General features: G+C 40.2%; 1 long non-coding RNA gene across 2 annotated transcripts; it reads right to left on the reverse strand.

Annotated features, from left to right (window-relative positions):
* Nucleotides 1–17,036: 17,036 nt before the first annotated feature.
* On the reverse strand, nucleotides 17,037–22,783 carry LOC112398187 (uncharacterized). Of its 2 annotated transcripts, none has more exons than XR_003002950.1 (3): nucleotides 22,650–22,783; nucleotides 20,766–20,934; nucleotides 17,037–17,450 (listed from the first exon to the last, which is right to left on the reverse strand). It is a non-coding gene; the product is annotated as an uncharacterized LOC112398187 (long non-coding RNA). The 2 variants fall into 2 exon arrangements; XR_003002949.1 differs by having other exon boundaries at nucleotides 20,766–20,928; nucleotides 22,650–22,778.
* Nucleotides 22,784–23,057: the final 274 nt, after the last annotated feature.

The following is a 23,057-nucleotide window of genomic DNA, read 5'->3' on the forward strand; positions in this document are numbered from 1 at the left end:
AAAAATAAAATCTATTATTTCTTGATCTATATTTTGTCAAAAATGAGTTTGAGTATTTGACTGTTGGGTGAGTTTATTGCCTGCAGTAGTATGGAAACTACCTTGTTCTGTGACCTTGGGAGCTTCTTTTTATAGCTAGGCATCGGTTTTTTTATTTTTTTCTAATTGAAGTATAGTTAATTTACAATGTTGTGTTAGTTTAAGGTGTATAGCAAAGTGATTCAGTTTTATTTATATATAGTAGTCTGATCTGTTAATCTTAAACTCCTAATTTATCCCTCCTCCCCTTTCCCCTTTGGTAACTATAAGTTTATCAAAGGGGAATGTCTTTGTAAATCTATTTCTATTTTGTAAATCAGAATCTATTTTTATTTTGTAAATCAGTTCACTTGTACCATTTTTTTAGTTTCCACATATAAGTGATATTTGTCTTTGTCTGACTTCCTTCACTTTGTATGATAATATCTAGGTCCATCCATGTTGCTGCAAATGGCAGAATTTCATTCTTTTTATGGCTGAGTAATATTCCATTGTGTAGCTATATCACATCTTCTTTATCCATTCATCTGTCAATGGTCATCTAGGTTGCTTCCATATCTTGGCTATTGTAAATAGTGCTGCTATGAACATTGAGGTGCATGTATCTTTTCTAATTAGGGTTTTTCTCTTTTCTGGATATATACCCAAGAGTGGAATTCCTGGGTCATATGGTAACTCTATTTTGAGTTTTTTAAGGAACCTCCATAGTGGCTTAGGCATCAGTTTTTATATCAGTAAAATTAAGAACAAATAACATGTATACAACATGTATTCTGGACAAATTCATTTTTTCCACCACAGTTAAAACATCAATAATAAAACCTATTGTTAGGAATACTTATGCATTCATTTGTGATATATTAATAAATATATTTTAAAGAGTAGAGTATTATTTTATTAATTTTTGGGGAGGGGTTACCCCCAATAAACTGCCCTATGTACTATTACTTAAGTCCTCCAGGACAAAGACAATGAAGAAAACCTAAGGACACAACATCACAACTGTGATATCTTTTATAATTGAAAAATCCAGCATCACAGGTATATATATTTGCTAATAAACTAACAAGTGATTGTGGATGGTGGAATTTAAGTCAGTCATTAAAATGCTCCCTTTAATATCTACTCTTAATATTTTATGATAAAGGAAACTTACGAGGTGTGTGTATGAACAGATCTACTGCACTGTACTTGTTTCGGTTTCAACTTAAAGCAGTCACTGATTTGCTGAGCCTTCTCTGCTATGTATTTTCTAACTCTAATCTTCATTGCCACTGGGATTTCTTTGAAAACTGCAGGGAAGTAACTTCAGTTTGCCTACCCTTTCTTATTCCTTCAGTGGTTATTGAGCTATATATATATTGTCTTGTCGTATCAGCTCCGCTTCTTGTCGTATCAGCTCCGCTTATCTAAAAGACACTTATTTGCCCTTACATATTTGAGGATCCCACTTCATGCTTCCTAAAGCGTATCAGATTTTTTAGAACTTAAACATCTTTCTGGGGTCCCTGAGTCTTACAACTTTTTGCCTTTTTCAAGCAATAGTATTCTCCTTTTGATGTAGGACTGCCTTTATTCTGGGTTAGTACCTGTTCAATTCAACATTTATTTAGTGAGCATCTTCTCTAAATCCAATATTGTGGTAGGGTCTGTATGAGACCAAAAAAGAGGAAAAAACCAAGGAATCCTCACATGTCTGAGTTTGGGGTATATTCCCTCTGCAGCTTCCTTTCAGTCACCTGAGTTCAAAAAACTCCTCCCTCTGCATCTTCTCTTCTGCCCCAATCTCAAGCCAAATTACACATTTGCAGCAAGAATATTAATAACTACAAAAGTAACCTAAGCTTACTATTAAACCATGTACCCCAAAGGTCAGATTCAGTAGTCTGCCCACAATGGCTGGGTTCCCACACACTACACCAAATATAGATCACTACTAAGTAGAGGCAAGAATTGGAGCAGTGACACCACACACTTCTGTGGTCTTTGAATCTAGATGCCATCCCCTTCCCAGGCTAACTAATTTCACTCTGTGATTAGCCTTAGTCTGTTCTGTAAACTACTGAGTAAATTAATTGTCTTGTATAATGATTCCCCTTGCCCTTACCACTTTGTGGTACAGCTTCTGCTAGAAAAGCTCTCATTGTCCATATTTCTTTCAGTTTGGATGGTTTCTCTATTTTCCATATCCAGTGCAAGTAACATTCCCCTGACCTTCAACAACCAATCTGTCTGACCTGTTACACTGAGTCGAGTCACAGAAATTATTATTTTATCTTGTTCCTGGGATTGTAGCTTCTGTTCTCAATGATCCCTGGAATCAGACTCCTTGAATACGGCACATTGAACCATCTGCTGGTTTTAATGTGGATTTTTAACTTTAGACTTGGCTTTAACATAGGGAGAAAAATTATTTTTTAAAGCTGAAATCATACCCACCCCAGAGCTAATTCCTGAAATGGTAATGTGAGGGTGTGAGTTCCTTATCTTTCAAACACCATCTTTGTTTACAGATCACTCTGCCCTTCCCCCAAATGTCACATTTTAATAACATCATCCTTCTTCCAGTCACCTAGACTCCAAATTTCAAAGTCATCTTTGACTCATCTTATTCTTTCCTGTCTTGTATCTACTACATTTCCAAGATCTATTTTTCTATGCTTGTCATTTCCACTGCATGATTATTGTGTAGCTCACCTTGTGTGTCATATATCATTCTTTTAATTGTTCATCAAAAGTCCATTTCCGGATACAATCCATCTAGCATACTACAGTCAATCTTTATTATGTAATATTTTAATAATATCAGTTTCTGTTCAAAAGTTTCCAATGGTTTCATTTTTCCCGATATAATTAAGATTAACCTAGTTTTAGATATTGTGACCTTGCTGATCATGGCCTCACTCTACGTTTTCTATCTTATTTCTCACTTATTCAGGCTTCTTATTCCAGTCCAGCTGCCCTGCTCACTGTCCAAGTACATGCTGGACTCATTCTCCTGAGTCTTTAGTCACTGCGTTAGGGTCTCTGCATGAAATGGATGGCAAAGTAACACTGGATGACTTGAGAGACTTTAATATAGGAATACTAACAAAACTATGCACAAGAGGGATGGAAACCACCAAAGATAGCATGATTCCCTAGAGCTAGTATGAGTGGGAATTCTTATTATTTCTAGATAAAAAGGGATCAGAGGAAAAAGTAAATGCTGGAAAGTGCAAGGGGAGATTCACGTTGACAGGATGACTAGAGGAGTCCTGAGGATTGGTGGAGGATCCCACAGGGAAGGAGCCAGGAGAATCGATGTATCTATACCCTAGCATCACCTTCCTCCTGCCTCTGATCCCATGATGGGGGCTCCATGTGGCCACACCCACCAAAACACTGATGGTGAGGGGACATGTTGGTGTAGCCTAAAAAGGTCAGCCTGCTGGCACACAGAGAACCTTGAAGAAGGTGTTAGAATGATTTGGTTGCAAAAACAGAAGACATCCAACATGTTTATTTTCTTTTCCTTGTGCTTGTTTTTACCTTTACTCCTTCCTGCTTCCTACCCACTTTATTTTTATTTTTTATATTTACATACAATGAATACACTTTTTGGTGTGTGGTGTTATGAGTCTTGACAAGTGCTTACATAGACTTGTGCAACTCCTATCACAATCAAGATACAAGCCATTCCATCACCGCCCCCCCCCCCAGGAACCCTCACTCAGCTCTATGCAGTCAACCCTTCTCCAGTCTCCTAACCTGGCCACCAATGAAACACTCTCCTTTCTTATAGTTTTATCTCTCCCAGAGTATCATACAAATGGAATCGTATAGTATATAACCTTTTAAGTCTGGCTTCTTTTGCTTACCAAAGTCTTTTTGGGATTCATCCATGTTGTTGTGTGTCTCAATAGTTCATTTGTTTTGAATTGCTGAGAAGTATTTTATTGTATTAATGTACTACCTTTTATAAAATCCACTCACTTGTTGAAGGACATGAGGGGTAGTTCTAGTTTGGGATGGTTATGAATAAGTGGCTATAAACTTTTATGTACAGGTGTTTTTTGTTTTTTTTTTTTTTGCGGTACGCGGGCCTCTCACTGTTGTGGGCCTCTCCCGTTGCGGAGCACAGGCTCTGGACACGCAGGATCAGCGGCCGTGGCTCATGGGCCCAGCCGCTCTGTGGCGTGTGGGATCTTCCTGGACCGGGGCACGAACCCGTGTCCCTTGCATCGGCAGGTGGACTCTCAACCACTGCACCACCAGGGAAGCCCTGTGTACAGGTTTTGTGTGAATCTCACCTGGGAGTGAGATTCTGGGTCATATAGTAAGTGATGGTTTACTTTACAAAGTGACTGTGACATTTTGCATTTATGAGCAATATTTGAGTTTAGCTTGCTTCAAGTCCTTACCAGAGTTTTTAATTTTTGTTTTGTTTTTTTTTTTGTCTGTCTATTCTAGTATCTGTAAAGTGGTATCTCACTGTGATTTAAATTTGCAATTCTTGATGACTAATTGATGTTGAGCCTCTTTTCATGTGCTTATTTGCCATTCACGTATCTTCTTTGTGGACCTGTCCAAAATTACTGTCCTTTTTTTTTTTCCCCCTTTACTGGACTGCTTGTTTTCTTATTATTTTGACATTTTATATTTGGAAAAAGTTCCCTTGTCATATATGTTACTTACAAATGTTTCTCCTAGTCTGAAGCTTGCGTTTTGAATCTCTTAGTAGTGCTTTTTAAAGGGCAGAACTTTATAATATTGAGATACTAAAAAGGGAATTAACTATAAAATAGAGAAAGCTTTTGAAATCACATGAAACAATGTTTTATAAAGCTGTCTGAATACCTTTGAAATACTAGATGAAATGCATGATCTTCTAGGAAAAATGCAGTTCACTAAAATCGACCTCAGTAGAGGTCAGGACAATTACCAAAGTAGAAATACTGATAGAAGATGTAGATTACAAAAGTAGCACCTGATCCAGATGATTCTGAGGAGGAATTTTGACAAACTTTGAAAGATTTGATAATCTGAATGCTACTTAAACTATTTGAGAGCATAGAAAGAAAAAGGAAGTTTTCCAATTTCATTTTATGATTTGCTTCAAAATAATGCAGGGAAGCAAGGGGGTGGTTAGAAATACAGATAAAACTGGTCTTGACTGGAGAAGTATTAAACTTAGGTGATAGGTATGTGAGGGTTAATTATACTCTTCTCTGTAGTTTCAGATTGTATGAAATGTTGCATAATGGTAGCTTATAATAAATAAGGCCATAATTTTGCAGTGAATATATAAAGCATTTATGAATAGAAATGAAAAAATAACTTAGAAATTACTTTTATAAAACTATATGAAATAAACTTAAAAAACAGTATCCCACCAGTAATAAGAGATTTGAACAAAATATTGGCAAGCTAAGACAAGTAATTGGAATGAAAAATTAACAGGGTAAAGATACATAGGCTCCAACATATAAAAATAGGATAAATATTTTAAAAGAATAATGTAAATAATATTTTCCGATCATGTTATATTAAACTAGAAGTATATATATATATATACTTTTTATATACTTTTTCATATTCTTTTCCATTACAGTTTATCACAGGTTATTGAATAAAGTTGAATAAAGTTTCCTGTGCTCTATAGTAGGAACTTGTTTTTTATCCTTCCTATATGTAATAGTTTGCATTTGCTAACCCTAAACTCCCAATACCTCCCTCGCCAACTCCCTCTCCCCTTTGGCAACCACAAGTCTATTCTCTATGTCTGTGAGTCTGTTTCATAAATATGTTCATTTGTGTTGTATTTTAGATTCCACATATAAGTGATATCAGATGGTGTTTGTCTTTCTCTTTCCAATTTACTTCGTTAGTACGATAATCTCTAGGTCCATCCATGTTGCTGCAAATGGCATTATTTCATTCTTTTTAATGGCTGGGTAATATTCCATCGTGTGTGTGTGTGTGTGTGTGTGTGTGTGTATACCCCCAAGTGATGTAAAAAGGCAAATGACAAACTGGGATAAAATACTTGCAACTAATATCACAGTTAGAGACGTCAATTCTGTAATGTGTTAACAGGTCTAAAGAAATCAAGAAAAGAAATGACTTCCAGAACAGTAATGTAAGAAACTCCACAGACTGGTTCCCCAGCAACACAACCATAACTGGCAAATATTAATTTTAAAAAGAGGTAAAGTCTCTGGAAACTGTGCTAAGGTTATACCAAAAAAATGAAGAAATATTTTTTTATAAAAAAAGTCTACTAAATGTTGGTTAGAACAGAGTTGGCATCACTTGACCATGACCTGCTCCCTCCCTCCCCACTCAACTCTGCAGGAAGGAAGCTCCACTCCCCAGAAGGATGTGGTAAGAAAATAGAGCTCCCTTTCCTCACAGCCCCTAGTCCAGGGCTGTGGTATCTTTCTGGGAGGCATAGGCTGCCAGGATTTCTAATTATCTCCCAGCTCCATGTTGCACAGGCTAAATTCCAAGTGAGCCTAAGATGTTTGGGCTCTTCCTCCCCTGGCCCCCACTTACAGGGCAGAACCTCTACTGTAGGCATGGCAGGTCCTAATCACCTTCCCCCTGGATCACTCATTCCTGGGGGTTCAAAGCTGAGAGAGACACCCCCAGCCAAGCATCCTGGTCATAAATCAGGAGTGTCACTCAGAAAGAAGGGGGTCACTGCCCCACCTCCAGCTGGAGAAGAGTGGCTCGGAGAGTTTGCTCAGAGAGAGAGGCGGGTCAGAGCTCCGAGGCGCCTCGCCCCACACACTGGCTTTACTTAGAACTGAATGTGGGTGTGTTCAAGCCTGAGATTGCTTTCAACACCAATGGAGATTTTTATGGAAAGCTGTTAAGAGGAGATGGGTAGCTCCATGAAAACAGCAGGCTAACTTGAAGGCCGGCTACACTACCAGAGAAAGAAAAAAAGTCCTCCTGAGGTCAGAACAAAACTCAGATACTGACTTCAAGAAATATCCCTGCAAAGGATATCAGACCTTGGAGAAATTTATGCTCCAGTTCGTTATTGAAAACAATAGAGCGATTAGTCAGCTATTAGCGCAGCCTAAAAGCTACAGATGATACAATGAGAGGCAGACAGCTTAACAGATTTATTAGAGATAGAGACATCCAAAGAGGACCCTGATGATAGCTGTCATCCCCAGATGACTGTGTGCGTGCCCTAGGCTGCAGCCTCTGAGGAACCACAACACGGGTTTAAATGTGAGCTGAGCAGTAGTTCCTGGTGTTGGGGGACAGTTATGAGGAAGGGGCCCAGAGGGTCTGCAGACACTGGCCCTGGCATCACGGCACTGTTAGAATGAAGCCAGCAGGCACCTATGTGCGGACTTGTTGGTATGTGAGAAAAATCCCAACGTGAGTATGCTTTTATAAATCAGACTTCATGTAACTTGCTGCTTTCCAAACATGGAGATCCAGAGTACAGTGTGCAGGTTTCTGCTTCTCCAAACTTCCTAGGACTCAGTCATGTGTGGTGCAGGGGAAGGTGGGAGTGGAGTTTGTTTGGAAGTTTACGTACCTGAACTCTACCCTAGAACACTCTGATTTGGTGGTCCTGGATGAGGTCCAGAAATCTGCCTTTTTAATAAGCATCCCAGAGACTTTTAAGAAAATGGCATGTAGATGTCAGTGTTTAGTTGTGAACATTATGATAATTTATATTAGTGTAATTCTTTCCTTCTAAACTCTTCAGTTCTCACTAGATTTATCTACGTTGAAAAAACGGTTACTTTTCCTGGGATGTAGCTATGCCCAGAATTTCAGAAATTATGTGAAAAGATAAATTAAAATAATTTAATTAATGTATTCATTTTTGTTGGAGGATGGAGGCAACAAAAAGTACCCACCAAACTGAGAAGTTAGTTATCTTGAGACTGAAAACTGAGGCGGGCAGCTGCGTATAATCAGTGGATCAGTTTATTATAGGGTAAGTTACTCATAGGGTGGGATCGGATCTGGTGGACAACCATTCAGAAGCATTCACAGCTGCACTGCTGAGGGGCCATTGGGATAAATTTTAGAGTTAACCTACGGTATGGGGGTGCGTGCTTGGAAACAGGGTGTGCATTCCTAAGTCAAGATTTATGAATGGGAACCTAGTCTTGTGGGCACTGGGACTACGGTCCTCTTCATTGTTTGGGGACTAACAGAGCACAGAGGCCATGTGGTCCTAATGATTATTAAACAATATCCATTAATTACAAAGCCCCTGAAGACAGAGAAGTGATTTGCCATTCAGTACAGTCCTGGGCAGGGTCAGCGTAAGGACAGGAAGAACTCTGTGGGCCCAAGACGGTGTCACGTATGCTAACAACCATACAATTTTAGTCATCTTGCAAAGGCAATTTTGTAATATAGAACGAATGAATTCCTTTTGCTCACATTCTGCAATGAGCACTCTAAATGGAAAGCTAGTCAACTCAGCAGAGTAAAGGAATGGCGCCCTAGTTTTGGAATACTCGTGGGCAAACAACAAGTCGTATCGATCCGCACCTTCTACTCCACACCTCCGCTTTCGTCTATTTGAGATAAGTAAGGATTAGTAAATATTCTTTCACTGTCTTCAACAATGGTTTTTGAATTCTCCGGAACCTCCATGGCCTGTTGAGTGCAACAAAACATCCTTCACTCTCAAGAGCTTGAAGCCTAAGCTTCCCATTCAAAGAGCTATTGACATCACTTGCTTCTGGAACACAGTAGGAAATAGCACATAGAAAAAAAAAATGGAGTATCAGTCTGGTTTGAATTCTTCAAGCTTATACAACCAAAGGAGATAATTCTGAATTTAGGAACTACTGAATTACAATTTTTGCATTTTTGCCCACTATACTATTAAATAAGTCACTTTTAACCTATTTTCCTCTGTTTAGAATAAGGAGGGTAATATCACATATTTCAAAGGCATGGCGATGGAATATCCCAGATTTCAGTAAATAATTTGTGACTGGAAGCCACTAAATGCTAAGTATTATTTTAACTGCTGTGCCTTGGAGAGTATGCATCAGCGTTGCTCAGTGTTGCACTCGGGGTCTGGGAGCTTGAAGGTGAGCCACCCCGTTTAGCTTCTTCATGACTCATTGATCTAAGCTCTTAGACTATGCTTGAACTACATGTTTCTTAGAGAGTGGTTGGAGCTAGTAGCTGACTGCTCGCTGGGGACGACTTGGAATGACCCAAAGCAATATCAATGATAGCTTGAACTGGGTGCATAAGGGAATCTGAAAGGTGAAAACTGATGGGCTTGTAACGTATATTCCCTCCAATGCTTCCAATTTTGCTCTGCGGTAGATTTTCTCTAAAAATATGTTATCTGAGCAACTTAAAACTTCCAGTAGCAATAACTCATCTGGCTGGACTGTGAGTTTTCAGCATCTCCAAGTTTTAAGGTGAAGATTCTGCAAAGCAGTAGAAATCTGAAATCTGGCACATACCCCAGACTCATACTGCTGTTGGGCTCTAAATAATAAATACTCCTTGTCCAATATTCAGTGCAGCTACACCTCCAGCCGGAGTGAACACATTTGTCATAAAGCAGAAAACGTGACGATTTTGGAGACAGTTTGTGTGTTTTAGTTTGGTTTCCTCTAAAAGTAGAGCTTGAAAGGGGGTTTTAGGACAGGTAATTTGTCTGACAGATGAACTCAAGAAGCAGAGGAAAGGAAGGGAGGGAGACAGAAAGACACAGAAGGAGGAAAGCCAATATAAGCGTGCCTTATTGTTGCCACTGCTAAAGGCGATTGGGCGATTCGTTCAGAACCTCTGGGAAATGAACAGAACATTTTCAGAAATGTCCTTGCGAAAGTCGGGAGGCTGCAGTCCTTATCCACTGACACTCATCACCCATTGGTTTAAGGTCACCGCCAAGGGTACTGGCTTCAGGCTGTGCCTGTGGCTGGTCAGGAGAGCTCTGTTGGCATCTCAGAAAGCCCTGGAATATGATGCACTGATCCAGGCTGTGCGTATCTGAGGTACAGCCAGGTGAGTCAGAGCTCAGGTGCCACACTGCAGGCGAGGCTAAAACTGAGATGAGCCACGTGGCATGTGTTACAGTCCAGCCTGCTGCACTCTTCAGATTGTGTCATGTCCCTCACTAAGTCCGCTCTGCCACCACATTTTCAAGGTGGGGACTGGCTACCATTTCTATCAAAAAGTTTTATACAGGCAGGTTTAGTAGAACAAGCTACGGTCCTCCCTGCTGCAAGTGGTATCCAGACGACAGTTGGAATCTATCATTTCCCTCTGCATCCATGCCTTCTAGGTATCCCTCACCCGCATCCGGCACTCTGATAGAACTACGTTGCTCACCTGGTACAGAGCCGCAGACCTTCATCCCAGAGGGGTCTGCATTCTTGATTGCCTTGCCTTTTGTGGCAGGGTTTGTTACAATTGTCTGTTCAGTAAGCATCAGGCATAGAAGTGCCAGAGAACCCCCGGGGGTCCCCAGGTCGCAGCCATATTCCCCCTTTAGCTCCTGATGGCAGAGTGGATTACGCTAAAAACTACAAGCCTTCCTGTGCTGAAACTAGGAGTCTAAAATGCCCAATAAGTTTCAGGGTAAACTGTCCCTTACTGTCCGTTGGTGGAATGTTTTCTGTTTCTTTTTCCCCTGGACTGCTAATTCTGTGGGATATACGACTTGTACAGCACACATCCTGCAGGAGTGTTGCTGGAGGTGATGGGGGGTGAGGCAATTCCACTTGTACCTTGGTTTGATGCAGACATAGAACAGTCCCCAACCCAGGCCTCAAGATGCCGTTATTTCCAATGAGGCCCTTATTTTAGCAGAGGATACCTCTTCAGATGATACATTCAGTTTCCATTGAGTTCTCACCCTTTTAAGCTAATTCTGGGCTGCATGTTTAGCACATTTTACTATATGTCTGGAGGAGGTATCTAAGTGTTGCCATGAGACCTTTTGGCTGTCGCCAGCTGCCTGCACTGGGTTGATAGCTGACTAAGCTGAGCCCGATTCTCTTTTTTGCTCAAGCCTTCTCGGGCAGGTAGGGAGAGCCAGCCCACTCCATCACCACCATATTTACCATTGCCCCGTGCTGTTCCTTTGCTAGAGCGACTGGAGGACCCATTGCTGGCTTACCTTTCTCTCCTCTCCGTCATCCCAGTCACCTCACAGATGGCTCAGTAACTGTGCTGCTAAACACGCCAGGGATGATTGCCCCCTCCTCTAATCGTCAGAAGTGGGCTGATGGTCTGTGACAGATCCGGCTCCAGGATCTCATTCTGAGTTCTTTCTAGAATCACTTCTTATACCAACTGTCTTGGCTTAAGTTCCCCTGACAGGACAGCCTGTGGCAAGGATTAGAGCACCTCTATGTTTTGAGAGGTGATCATAGGGGAATGAGGAAGCAGGGTTATTGAGACAAGGAGAGGTGAAAAGCCAATATAAGCATGCATTATCCAGGATGCTCCTGTAATCAACAGTAGCTCAATTGTGCCATGACTGCTCAGAGCAGAGAGAATGCTCCCAGAATTAGCCAATGGCTCCCTTTCCCTAATGGAGCTGCTAACTTTCTGTATCTCTAGGCTGCGTACAAGCATAGGCTGAAACGAGAGCCTGCTAAGTCGGATAAGATCTCACAAGATAAATGGCAAAAGACGCAGGTGTTGGATTCTTCGGGGTGCTGGCAGCACAGAAGCAGGCTGAGCCTCAGTGGAACTGTCCACCACAATTAAAAGTCAATTCAGGAGTGGGCCAAGTTGCTGGGAAGGGAACATGTGACACGTGTGCTGCGATGTGGCATTCCGAAGGAGTAATCTCATCGCCTGACCTAACCCACACCCTCCCCAAGCCCAACCTTGTCCTGTTGGCCACTCTGCCCAGATTCCACCCCATCAAAGAGGCATCTGTATGTGTACCTGGAGAGCAGCCAGAGACCCAGAGCACACTCTCCTGCGCTTTCACCTACTGCCCTGCAGACGATGCTCGTTTCATGTTAAAAAAGGCCTGGAAGGTTTTTTGTTTTTTTCTTTGCAAACTGTGACTTTGCATTGTTTAGAGGGGACCCTTCTCTCCCACCATAGTGTTTATCACAGTGCATATCAAAGTCTGGCCACACTGAACTTGAAATCCTTCCCCAGAGACAGGAGGCAGGGGTTGTGGTTAGCACAGGGCTTGAGGGTGACAGTCCAGGTTTAATTCCTGTTTCTTAACCAATGGTGCATTCTTTGTCAAGTTAAACCAGCTTCCCGTGCTCTTCATCCTTAACAAGAGGAAATCATCTCTTTCGTGGGCTCATCAAAAGGATGACATTTGGGTTTTATGTGTTTGTATACATAGTATGCATTTTGTTTTATACACTGTAAATGTGTATAAATGCACTGTAAATGTTCTGGAAGTATCCCAGTGCATGGCAGCTGTTAGCCTGCTGGGTCTTTGCCTGGTCTTCTCCATCTTCCCTGAGTGCACCTCTCCCCTTTTACAGCCTTCCCTCTGGCCTTCCCTCTGAAGTGTCCTGGACGAGTGCAGTCGAGGTCAGTCATAGCACGGCGTTCATAGACCAAATGTAGTCATAAGTGAGCCATCGCCAGATGCCTTGTGAAAATACAAATGTCTTCTGTACTTCCCACCATGTGTCACTCTAGTAACCCTACTGAGAAAGAAAATCATTTAAATCTCACACGACTTGTACGAAATCCATGCTGTGCTTTTCTAATGCTAAACAAACATCTTGATAAATCACTCTCGTCTCTACCATGAGTGGAATCTATGCAGACCAGGCAGGGTTAGACACACAGGCAATTTACTGAGGAAGTGCCCTGAAGGATAAAGAGGGAGGGGATAGGAGTAGGAGAAAGGAGTCTTTAGACTTAGACTGTCCTGCAGGGGTGGTGGCTCCTGTGACAGCAGAGGGGAATGGAAGGACTGAGAAAAAGGAGCCTCAGACCACTGTGTGGTTCTGGGATGGGCTCACCAAGCTGACAGGAAGTCCCCAAGCCAGGGTGGCTTGTGCGAGGAGCCCCACGTCTGGCACATGTAGACTCAGCCCAAGCTGCCCCGCCATCCTCAGTCATTGATGGGAGGCAGCAGGGGGAAGCGGGGCCTCAGCATGGGCACCTGAGAGCACTCGGAAGCAGCAGCTGGGGGCTGTGAGTCTTCCACAGAAAGTTCTCTTGATGAGAGGTATTAGCGAAGCATCTCCACGGTTCTCACAAACGTTTTTCTCCTCAAGCGGCACTGTCCTGTGTTGGATCTTCGGGCGTATATGATTTCTGGCCCAGATTCTCTCGAGCTTGGAGTAAATTTGTCCAGACCAGCAGACTTGGACTCAGTCAGAGCTAAGCGTGTTAAGCCAACACATCTAGATCCCCTGCAAAATGCCAAATCCTCTGAACGAGGCTTCATCTGCAAGGGCGTTTCGTGTGTGGCAGGAAGAGATGGTTGATCTGTTCAGCGCTCATTATCTCTCTCATGAATGACATTTGCCTCAGCCCAGTCACTCTCGCCCTGCCCCAGATGTGTAGGATTTTAAATAAATAGTTAGCTAAGTTTTAGGTCTGCTGAATGTTGATCTCTTCTGAGCAGTTGATTGCAGAGTTTTTTGCTGCATCATTGGGCTTTGGCATATAACCAGCTCCAGGTGTTTCAGGCAATGCCTTTAATGATCTGGAGCTTTCTGTCTCATTCAGTGAATCACTCCTTCATTTTTCCACCCCCTGCACATTTCTTGTTAAGAGATGTTCACGTTAGCTGCAGTTGGCAGGTTGAGTAGAGAGCCTCAGACCGCGCTTTTAACAGTCTCTGGCCTGTGGTTTATCAGCCTCACTGGCACTGTGATGACTTTGCCAGGCTCATCTTTTGTCTCTGTTGATGAGCATTGGCTGCAATTTTTTTTTCCAGGAGGGAGTCTTTCTCTGTCTACAGATCAATTTGGACTTGACGTTTAAAGCTAAGACTTCCTTCTATTTCTGAGCAGTTTTGTTGATATCACTTTCTATACTCTATCAATCAGTTCCAATGCTCTTTAGTATCTTTTCTAATTTAACGTTAAGAGCATTGAAGAAAATATAAACACCCTGGCGGTTTTGAGACCTCTGACACTCCTGTATCAGTGAGTTGCACTTTGTCTGTTTTTTCTTTCTGATAACCAAGGAGCCAGATAGGTGTTATTTCTTCAACATCCTATCCCATGGCTACAAATTAAATCCCATGCGTTTTCTTCTTCCAGGTGGAGTGATGGAGTTACCTCATGTTCAATTTTTGGTGTGAGGCTGCACAAATGACCCTTGACTTTGTCTCCCAGAGGAGACCTGAGTGGTGGCTTTGATCTGATAGAGAGATCAAGTACACAGTGTCTGACAGTTACGGTGGACAACTCTTCGCTGCTTCTCAAGAGATGGGGTCCAGGTATCAGAATAGCATCCCAGCCTAAGCAGCCAAAGTCTCAGAGATGATGTCACTGGATAAAACCTGTTCCACTCTGAAAAGAATATTTCCTCCTTCGACCCTCATCTGCCTTCTTATTACAGTCATTATTTGAAGATAGAAGTGCTTCACAAACAGTAGTTCATTATTCCTCAAATCAGTTTATGAGGTAGAAAAGGAAATGGGAGCTTCAAGGCTTAATCTCTCATAAGGTCTGAGACGGTGATTTAAAGCAATCATTGGGGCCCTTCTACTTCCACCAAAGCAGTGTGATCATTCTTCTAATATTTGTTTTCACCTTTCTTTTTATATACTCTCTTATTTTTAATTGGGTAACAATTGTCTGACATACGGAGTCAAAGAGAAGTGTATCACTGATGAAAATACATGAATAATGTTACACATTATAGAGTGTCTTCCACTGTGTGTACACTTTTCTTTTCCTGGCTACTTTATTCTATTTATTTATAGCAAGTGGAAAGAACTTTTTTTCCTTTAGATACATTTGTTATTTGTTCTATTGAATGTTCTGTCTGCTTTTCCTGGCCACAATGTCTGCTGTTTTATATTTTTGTTTCTTGTCTTCCATCAGTGTGGCCACTTAGCACACTGCCATGTTTCAGGACTGGAGGAAACACAAAGGCGGTCTTTCTCCTCTCCCTGACCTTGAGGTCTGATATTTAAGGGGGCTTCTTGCACTGTGTCCCCACATGACAATAAGAATGCTGTAAATGCCTTGGAAGCACTTTCAGTTCAATTCCATTAAGTGAAAATTTATGGAAAGTAGATCCATGGAGTTATAGGGACGCACCTTTTATGATTATTATTATTGATTGCAATAGGTTTCAGTCCCATTCTAATCCTGGTATTCAGGGTCCATGCGAGGGTGGAGAAGGTACCTGCGACCTTGGACTTGGCTGTTTGTTTTCCCACCATTTGTCCTTGAAGTATGAGCTGCAGGAAGTTTGTTCGACTCAGAGCCTGCCCTCCTCTGTGGGCCCCTGCACCCCAAGAGGCAATGAGTCCCTGCCTCAGTTATCCCAGGGCCAGGTACCAGGCAACTCGGGACCATCCCATAGCTAGGCTCTGCTGAATGTATTCACACTAGCCAGTCCTTAACTGTTCACCTTAACCTGCCTTGCCTTTGCCAGGAAGCCCCCGGAAAGGTCTAGCCCAGGCTTTCCCCTCACTCCTGCTTTCTGCCTACTCATCACCCGAGGCTTCCCCACGTGGGCCTGCGTCGTGTGCTGGGACCTGTGAGTATAATAAACCTTGTTTTCCCAAATCTCTCCTGTGTTTCCTCTTGTGGCTGCACCTGACTGGCCATTACATGAAAAAACAAAATAAAACACAGAACAGTATGGAATGTTTTAAATGTGCTCTCGGCTATTCAGAAATATCCAGAGATTCAGTGGCAAGGGACATAGAAGTGGATTTTATTTTAATAGAAAGATTCTTCAACTATCCTTTTCACTTTATTAAACTCAGATACCAGGCACTGTCCTTGGCCCTGGGAAATACAGGGATGGAGAAGTTGTGACTCTGTTTCTCAAGGAGCACACAGTCAACTGGACAAGTTACAGAGAAACAAATAAATGCCTTTTGTGTATTTGGTGCCCCATGAGAGGTGGAGAACTTGGGGGAGGGGAGACAAGAAGGGAGGGTTTGCATCCCCTTGAGCATCACAGAAGATTGTCTGGAAGAAGGGATGCTTATCTAGTCACCAAATATGTTACTTTTTTTAACCAATTGTAATGATGTATATTGACAGATGTCCAAGATAAGAGGCTATATGTATGGCTTTCCAGGAAAAGTCAAGCATTTTGAAGAAGTTTCTTGAAGAAACAATTTCTCAAACTAAAGGATTTCAGAACGGATGGTGCTTGGGTGGTAAACCTGAGTGCTGAATAAAAGGCTTAAAAAATCCTGTACAGTTGACCTGTGAACAACGTGGGTTTGAACTGCATGGATCCAGTAACATGCGATACTTTTCAGTAGTAAATACTACAGCAGTACAAGATCCCGTGTTGTTTGAATCCACAGATGTGGATTCCAGGATATAGAGGAACCTCGAGATAGGAGGAGCCTCAGGATGTGGACGGCTGATTATAAGTTATACTCGGATTTTTGACTCTGTGGAGGGTCGCGGGGTCCCTAACCCTCATGTTGTTCAAGGGTCAATTGTATTCTTGTTGGACGTAAAGCTTAAGACATTTCAAGTCTTTAATTATAGGCCATTTCTTTAGGTTTGACTCTACTCCTATAGAAAATATTCAACTTAATGAAGAAAAAATTATTATCCTCATCTCTACACAATAATTTCATTCACTTTATATTATAAATTCTTATTAATGTCTGTCCGGTTAAAAAGAGAAAGAGGTAGAAAGAACCAGGAATTGCCAACATATTATAATGAAAAGTATTAGTAAATACACTCTTTTTTTTTTACATCTTTATTAGAGTATAATTGCTTTACAATGGTGTGTTAGTTTCTGCTTTATAACAAAGTGAATCAGCTATACGTATACATATATCCCCATATCTCCTCCCTCTTGCGTCTCCCTCCCACCCTCCCTATCCCACCCCTCTAGGTGGTCACAAAGCACCGAGCTGCTCTCCCTGTGCTATGTGGTTGCTTCCCACTAGCTATTTTACACGCTTGATTATTGAGTGCCTGGTAGTGTCAAAGGCAACTATTACTAATCTTGTTGTTTTCAGAACATATAATACATACAGAATATAAGACGTCTTTATTCTGTGATTCACGAAAATTAGGTTCTTTGTTTTATGATCCCCTCACATACAAAAAGAGGAAGGTGGTGAGTCTTTTTTGAACTCCGTCTCTTAGGGAAGTGCTTTGTGAGCTGCACGGACTGCGTGAGGAGGTTCTTAGCCATGCTTAGTCAGGTTGCAAAGAACGCAGGATATGTGTGCCATCCGGATCTAGAGACGGTGCACAGCCTGGCTAAACAACTCCTTCATTCAATTCTCTTGCCTTCTCATCTGTCTGTAACACAATAAAGGAAATTAAAATCAGTGATTGATTGTGTTTCAGCGCGTTATCATCAAGACCAAATACATAAACAGTGCACCAAATGAGAAGCTATTCAACCACATTCTTTTTTTCTGTCAATCTAACTTGGTGTGTCATGGGCCAAGTAATTGACATTTATTTTATTCAAAAGAGGAAAGGAAAATCATTTATTCCATTTGAGTGTTTCTCCTGTGTTAACAGAACATTCTGTTTTCCTTGAAGACTTTATATTTAGGAAAATATACAAAAATCTTTATTAAATGGAAATCGTTATCATATAACCCATTTGATAGCACTACTATTTCAGTTTTTTCCCTTAACTGTTTCTTATTAGTTTATTTATTTTAGTTCATGGAAATCTTAAGTGTGAATTCTGACATTTCAAATAGGCTAGGAAATTAATTTTCTTCATTAGAAAGGGTATAAGGCTGCTGTTGCTTTTATGGAACCATATTATCTTAGTGCATTAGATTTTATTTGGGAATCAGTTTGATACTCTTAAAATAGAAAAAAAAAAGTAATTCAAACCCTTTTATTATCAAATTTCCTTCCAAGGATAAGGTTATGCCCTGGAATAATTGGCTCATATATTGCCTTTTATTTGGTTAATTACTCATGTGGTCATAAAGACATTTCGTATTTCTAAATGGGTTATGGTACCAACGGTGAATAAAACAAGCTGGTGTTATACAGCAGTTAGACATACAAAATGCAAGATGAATCTGGAGGAAAATTTGAGATTGTTTTAAAAATGGTCTTTTCTCCCCTCTGTTAAAGTATTTGCGACTTGATGATAGAAATAACTTTCCTTTATTTATATGATGATAATAGAAACGACATTCCTTTGTTTAGTTAACAAGTATTTATAGTGATCAGTTTTAGGGAAGGGAGCATTCCAGCCTCTCAGTGTTTACAATCTTTCTAAGGTGGGTTATGGTCATTCGTGACATACAGTGCTGTACTGATGCCAGCATGTCCCAGGGGCCATACAAAGTGTCACTTTTCTAACCATCTACCTAACAGCTTTGTTTGAAAAGGGGGTCCTGGGATAGGGCTAGCATTGTGGATTTTGGTCAGTACTCAAGTACTTGTACATGTGTATGGATTTCTCTAGGGAGATTTCTCTAGGAAGAAGATTTACCTGGTGGAATTTCTGTTTGTAAATATATATATATATATATATATATATATATATATATACAGACAAAAAAAAAACACACACACACACACACACACAAATATATATATATAACAATATATAATATATATACTTTTTTTCAATGTTACCATATATTGTCAAATTACTTTCCAAAGTGACAGATTTAAATTCCTCTTATCAGTATATGAGTTCCTGCCACGGTTTTATATTTTCAAACTGGCAACGATCGGCCTTATAGTTGTTAAATTGTACCTTGCTGTTTTAAATTATATTTCCATAACAACCCACTATTCCTTTTTATCATCTTTTGTGAATATTGTGTCAGAATCTTTAACCATTTTTTTCTATTGAAATCTTACCTCATTGATTTGTAGGGATCCTTGATATACAGTGGATATTATATTCTGCAGTTACATGTTTTGTAAATACCTAATTCAGTTTTCTGGCTGGTATTTAACCTTTATTTAGGATGCCTAGAATTTAAAATTTTCATATACTCTAATTTATCAGTCTTTCCTTTGGCTCTTCCTATATTCTGGTATTTGTTTAATAAAACCTTTCTTACACCAAAGTCGTTAATTTTCTATATATACTTTTAAATATTTTAAAGATGTGCTTTTCTTATTTAAGTCTTTAACCCAAGTAGATTTTCATAATATGATACAAAATGCAGATTTTATTTATATGTGGATAGTCAATTATTCCAGCATCATTTATTAAATAGTATGATTTTTCCACTGATTTGTCATACCTCAACTTTCATTACTAGTCCAAAATATTCAGTATATCCATTGATCTATTTTTCGATGCTACGCAGTTTTCCCCATTGGTTTATTAGTGTATCGTTAAGCCAAAGAAAGCTATTTTAATTATAACTTTATTAAGTTTTAATATTTGATAGAATATTATACATAATCTTGGCTTGTTCTTTCCATTGATTTTTCAATATGACTTTTAAGATAAAGTTCTAAGAAAAATACTAGTGGAGTATTTATTGGAATAACTATAAATTTATAGATTGCCATCTTTATGATTCTATGCCTTCCCAACCATGAACGTGGTATACTCATGTTTTTTTGTTTGTTTGTTTTTAGGTATATATAGGTATTTATGTCACTCGATAAAATTAAGTGAAAGGTCTTCCATGTGTTCTCTGGATTAATTCTTAGGTACATTAATGTTTAATATAAATGGTATATTTAAAAAATAATATTTTCTAATTAGTTGCTGCTGTTTTATAACAATTTCAGTGATTTTTTTTTACCTTGACTTTATACCTGAAAACCTTGTTGATTTGAATAGTGTTAACTACAGATTTTCTTGGGTTTTTATATGGGTAATTTAAACGTCTCCAAACAATGACAATTTATGTCTTTTTCTGTTCCTGATTATATAACATTTCTTCATCCTGTCTGACTGTACTGGCCAGGAACTCTAGAACAATAATAAATATAAGGACTGTCAGCAGACATCTCTTTCCTTTTCTTAGTGTTTATAGAAAATATTGATTGTTTCAACATTAAATATGATAATGTTGATGGTTTTGTTATAGGTAAACACATCAGGTTAAGAAAGTTGTCTTCTATTCCTAGGTTGGTAAAAAGCTTGTAATACAAATGGGTATTGGATTTTATCATCATGTTTTTTTCTCACATCTTCTGAGACAATCCTATGGTTTTCCGCCTTCGATCTGTTAATGTGACAAATGACATTAAAAGAATTTCTATTGTTCAAGCATTCCTGCATTACTAGATAAAACCAATGCCATTATTCTGTATTACTGATGGATTTTTTATATGTATGGTCAACCTAGTTTTCTAATATTTTCAGGAGAATTTTGCACATGTACCCTTAAAGAAATTGGCATATCATTTCTATGTCATCTGCCAATGGGTGGACCTGACAGAAAGTCATACTGATGGATGAGGGGAGAAGTTACTCTCTACCTGCTTCCTCTAAAGCTGCCCTCAGTGGTAGCTGCAGTGATATTAATGCTGCAGTGGCAACAGATCTGGAAGTCGTGACAACACTGATTTCAGCAGCGGTAGCAGCACTGAGGGATCCCCATGATGGAGGCTACAGGGAGGGAATGGGAATAATTCAGGAAGTAATGACAATATTAGCTACACCTGTAGCAGCTGACGTGTGAGTCCTCATGGTGGCAGCTTCAAAAACAGCAGTAATGGCCCAGCCCCAGAAACGCAACCTCCTAGGCTCCTGCTTAAGAAGCTGAACTTGGACATCTGAATGTTTGAAGTATCTGCCGCTGACCTTCAGGCAACGTTTTCACCCCTGCAACTTAGAAGAAACAGAGATTTCTTATAGTGACTAATTTTCAAGCAACGCTACCTTTTCATCTTTTGCTCCACACACCCTCACAACTGATTTTTCTGTGAAATATAATAAATATGACTCATTTGTTAGCCCACACAGTGTTTTAATTTCTTAATTAACTGCAATTGTGGAAAAACTTGACAGTCGTTAGAGCGGGCAATGCTGTTTCTTCTCCCTGCAAGATAGCAGTTCGCTGATGCCGAGTCATGGCTTCCCCTTTAAACAAGTTCATCACATTTTCCATCCACGCTGCTTCCATTACCACAACTCCTGCCTGGCCCTACACACACTGATATTTGCCACGCCCACTGTAAATGGTAAACAAACATTGCAGGATTTCAGGAATAGCATCCATTTTCTTCACTTACCGAAGCAAGATGCATTTCAAAAGGTACATAAAGATAATTGCTTAAACTTCAGTAGTAATGTTCAGAGCCACCTGTAGCTATTAAATGACAAGTAAATAGGCTAATCACATATAGTTTTAAAATTGTTTGGAAACAGCAGGGTTTTGGGTTTTCTTGGTTTTGTTTTACTTGTTATTTTAAGCCTTAAGTAAAAAATGACATTATTTGCTCCACATTCTCAACGCTTTGTAGCTTTGCATTTTTTTTCTCCCATGCATATGAATCCTTTGAAGTCAACCAGGGCTGACTACAGAGGACTGCCTGTGCGATCCAATCAGGCTAATTTCAGTTTCAAGTGCAGCAGACAGGCATGCTTTTCACCGCCTCCTTTGTGAAGCTATGATGGATTGACTACTGTTGAGTTAGTAAGATTTCCAGGAAAGGACAGTACAAGTGCTGTCCTAAGCAGCCTGTTAATAAATAGACCTCAAGTCTTGAAATCTTCCACTTGCTATTTTATGTTAAGAGTGGAGTAAACTCCACTAAAGCACAGAATACATTTCACTTTGCAGTTTCAGCTGAAGAGCTACCGTTATTTACATTCTCATGTGTTTCTAATAAGAAGTACGAGGAAGAAAGCCCTGTATAAAAGAACATACAGGGGCTTCCCTGGTGGCGCCGTGGTTGAGAGTCCGCCTGCCGATACAGGGGAGACGGGTTCGTGCCCCGGTCCGGGAAGATCCCACATGCCGCGGAGCGGCTGGGCTCGTGAGCCATGGCCGCTGAGCCTGCGCGTCCGGAGCCTGTGCTCCGCAACGGGAGAGGCCACAGCGGTGAGAGGCCCGCGTACCGCAAAAAACAAAACAAAACAAAACATACAGACTTGTAAGAGCAAGAACTGGTAAGAAAAAGAAGTAGAGTTTCATGCTGTCTAAACATATTCTTACTTGCTTTACCCATTTAAAAATACTTTAGTGCAATCTCTTTCAAAGATTATGGGTAGAATATGAAATAAGCACCTAAATAACCCTTTAAAATTACTTCTAAATGATTATGATGTGTGTGTTTGTGTTCTTAAGCATAAAAAAAATCATAATTTGAAAAGATGCATGAGCTATATTAAGCTCAGGAAAAATTAAAGTGTTTCCTAATGATTTTCTTTAATTTACTTTTTATTGCTTGAATTCTTCCAAAAGAAAGAGAAAAACAGAAATATCAAATAATGAACAAAGCAAAGGAAAAACAAAATACATTATGTAACCAAATCCAACATTAGTTCTCAATTAAAGTCAAGAGAATTTTAAAAATTGTACTGATCGAAATAATACCTACCTCTTACTGCGTATTCACCGTGGGTCTGGAGCAGTTCCAACAGCTTTATATTACTTCGCTCATTTAAATCTCATAGCACTTCTCTGTTAAAAACCTTTATCATGGTCCTCATGTTACAGAGAAGGGAAGAGAAGTAATGTAAGTTTCTCAAGGCTGTGGAGCTGCTTGCGCAAGATTTGAGCACAGGCAACTGGGCTCCGGAGGTTTTACAACACGTCACTGGCTCTCGTCTCCCAGATACATATGTTTACGTGTTGATTTACAGTCAAACTTTGCTAATGCTTCTTACATTAGACATGAACATTAGTCATGTTTTTAGGGGTCTCAGGGCACACCATGTCTGTCTAATTCGGTCCAATTCTGCCCCTCCAGGTCACCTTCAGTTTGGTTGAAGACTTGAAGGAGGAA

This window comes from Neophocaena asiaeorientalis, unplaced genomic scaffold, assembly GCF_003031525.2.
Source record: "Neophocaena asiaeorientalis asiaeorientalis breed wild unplaced genomic scaffold, Neophocaena_asiaeorientalis_V1.1 scaffold226, whole genome shotgun sequence".
Taxonomy (NCBI): domain Eukaryota; kingdom Metazoa; phylum Chordata; class Mammalia; order Artiodactyla; family Phocoenidae; genus Neophocaena; species Neophocaena asiaeorientalis.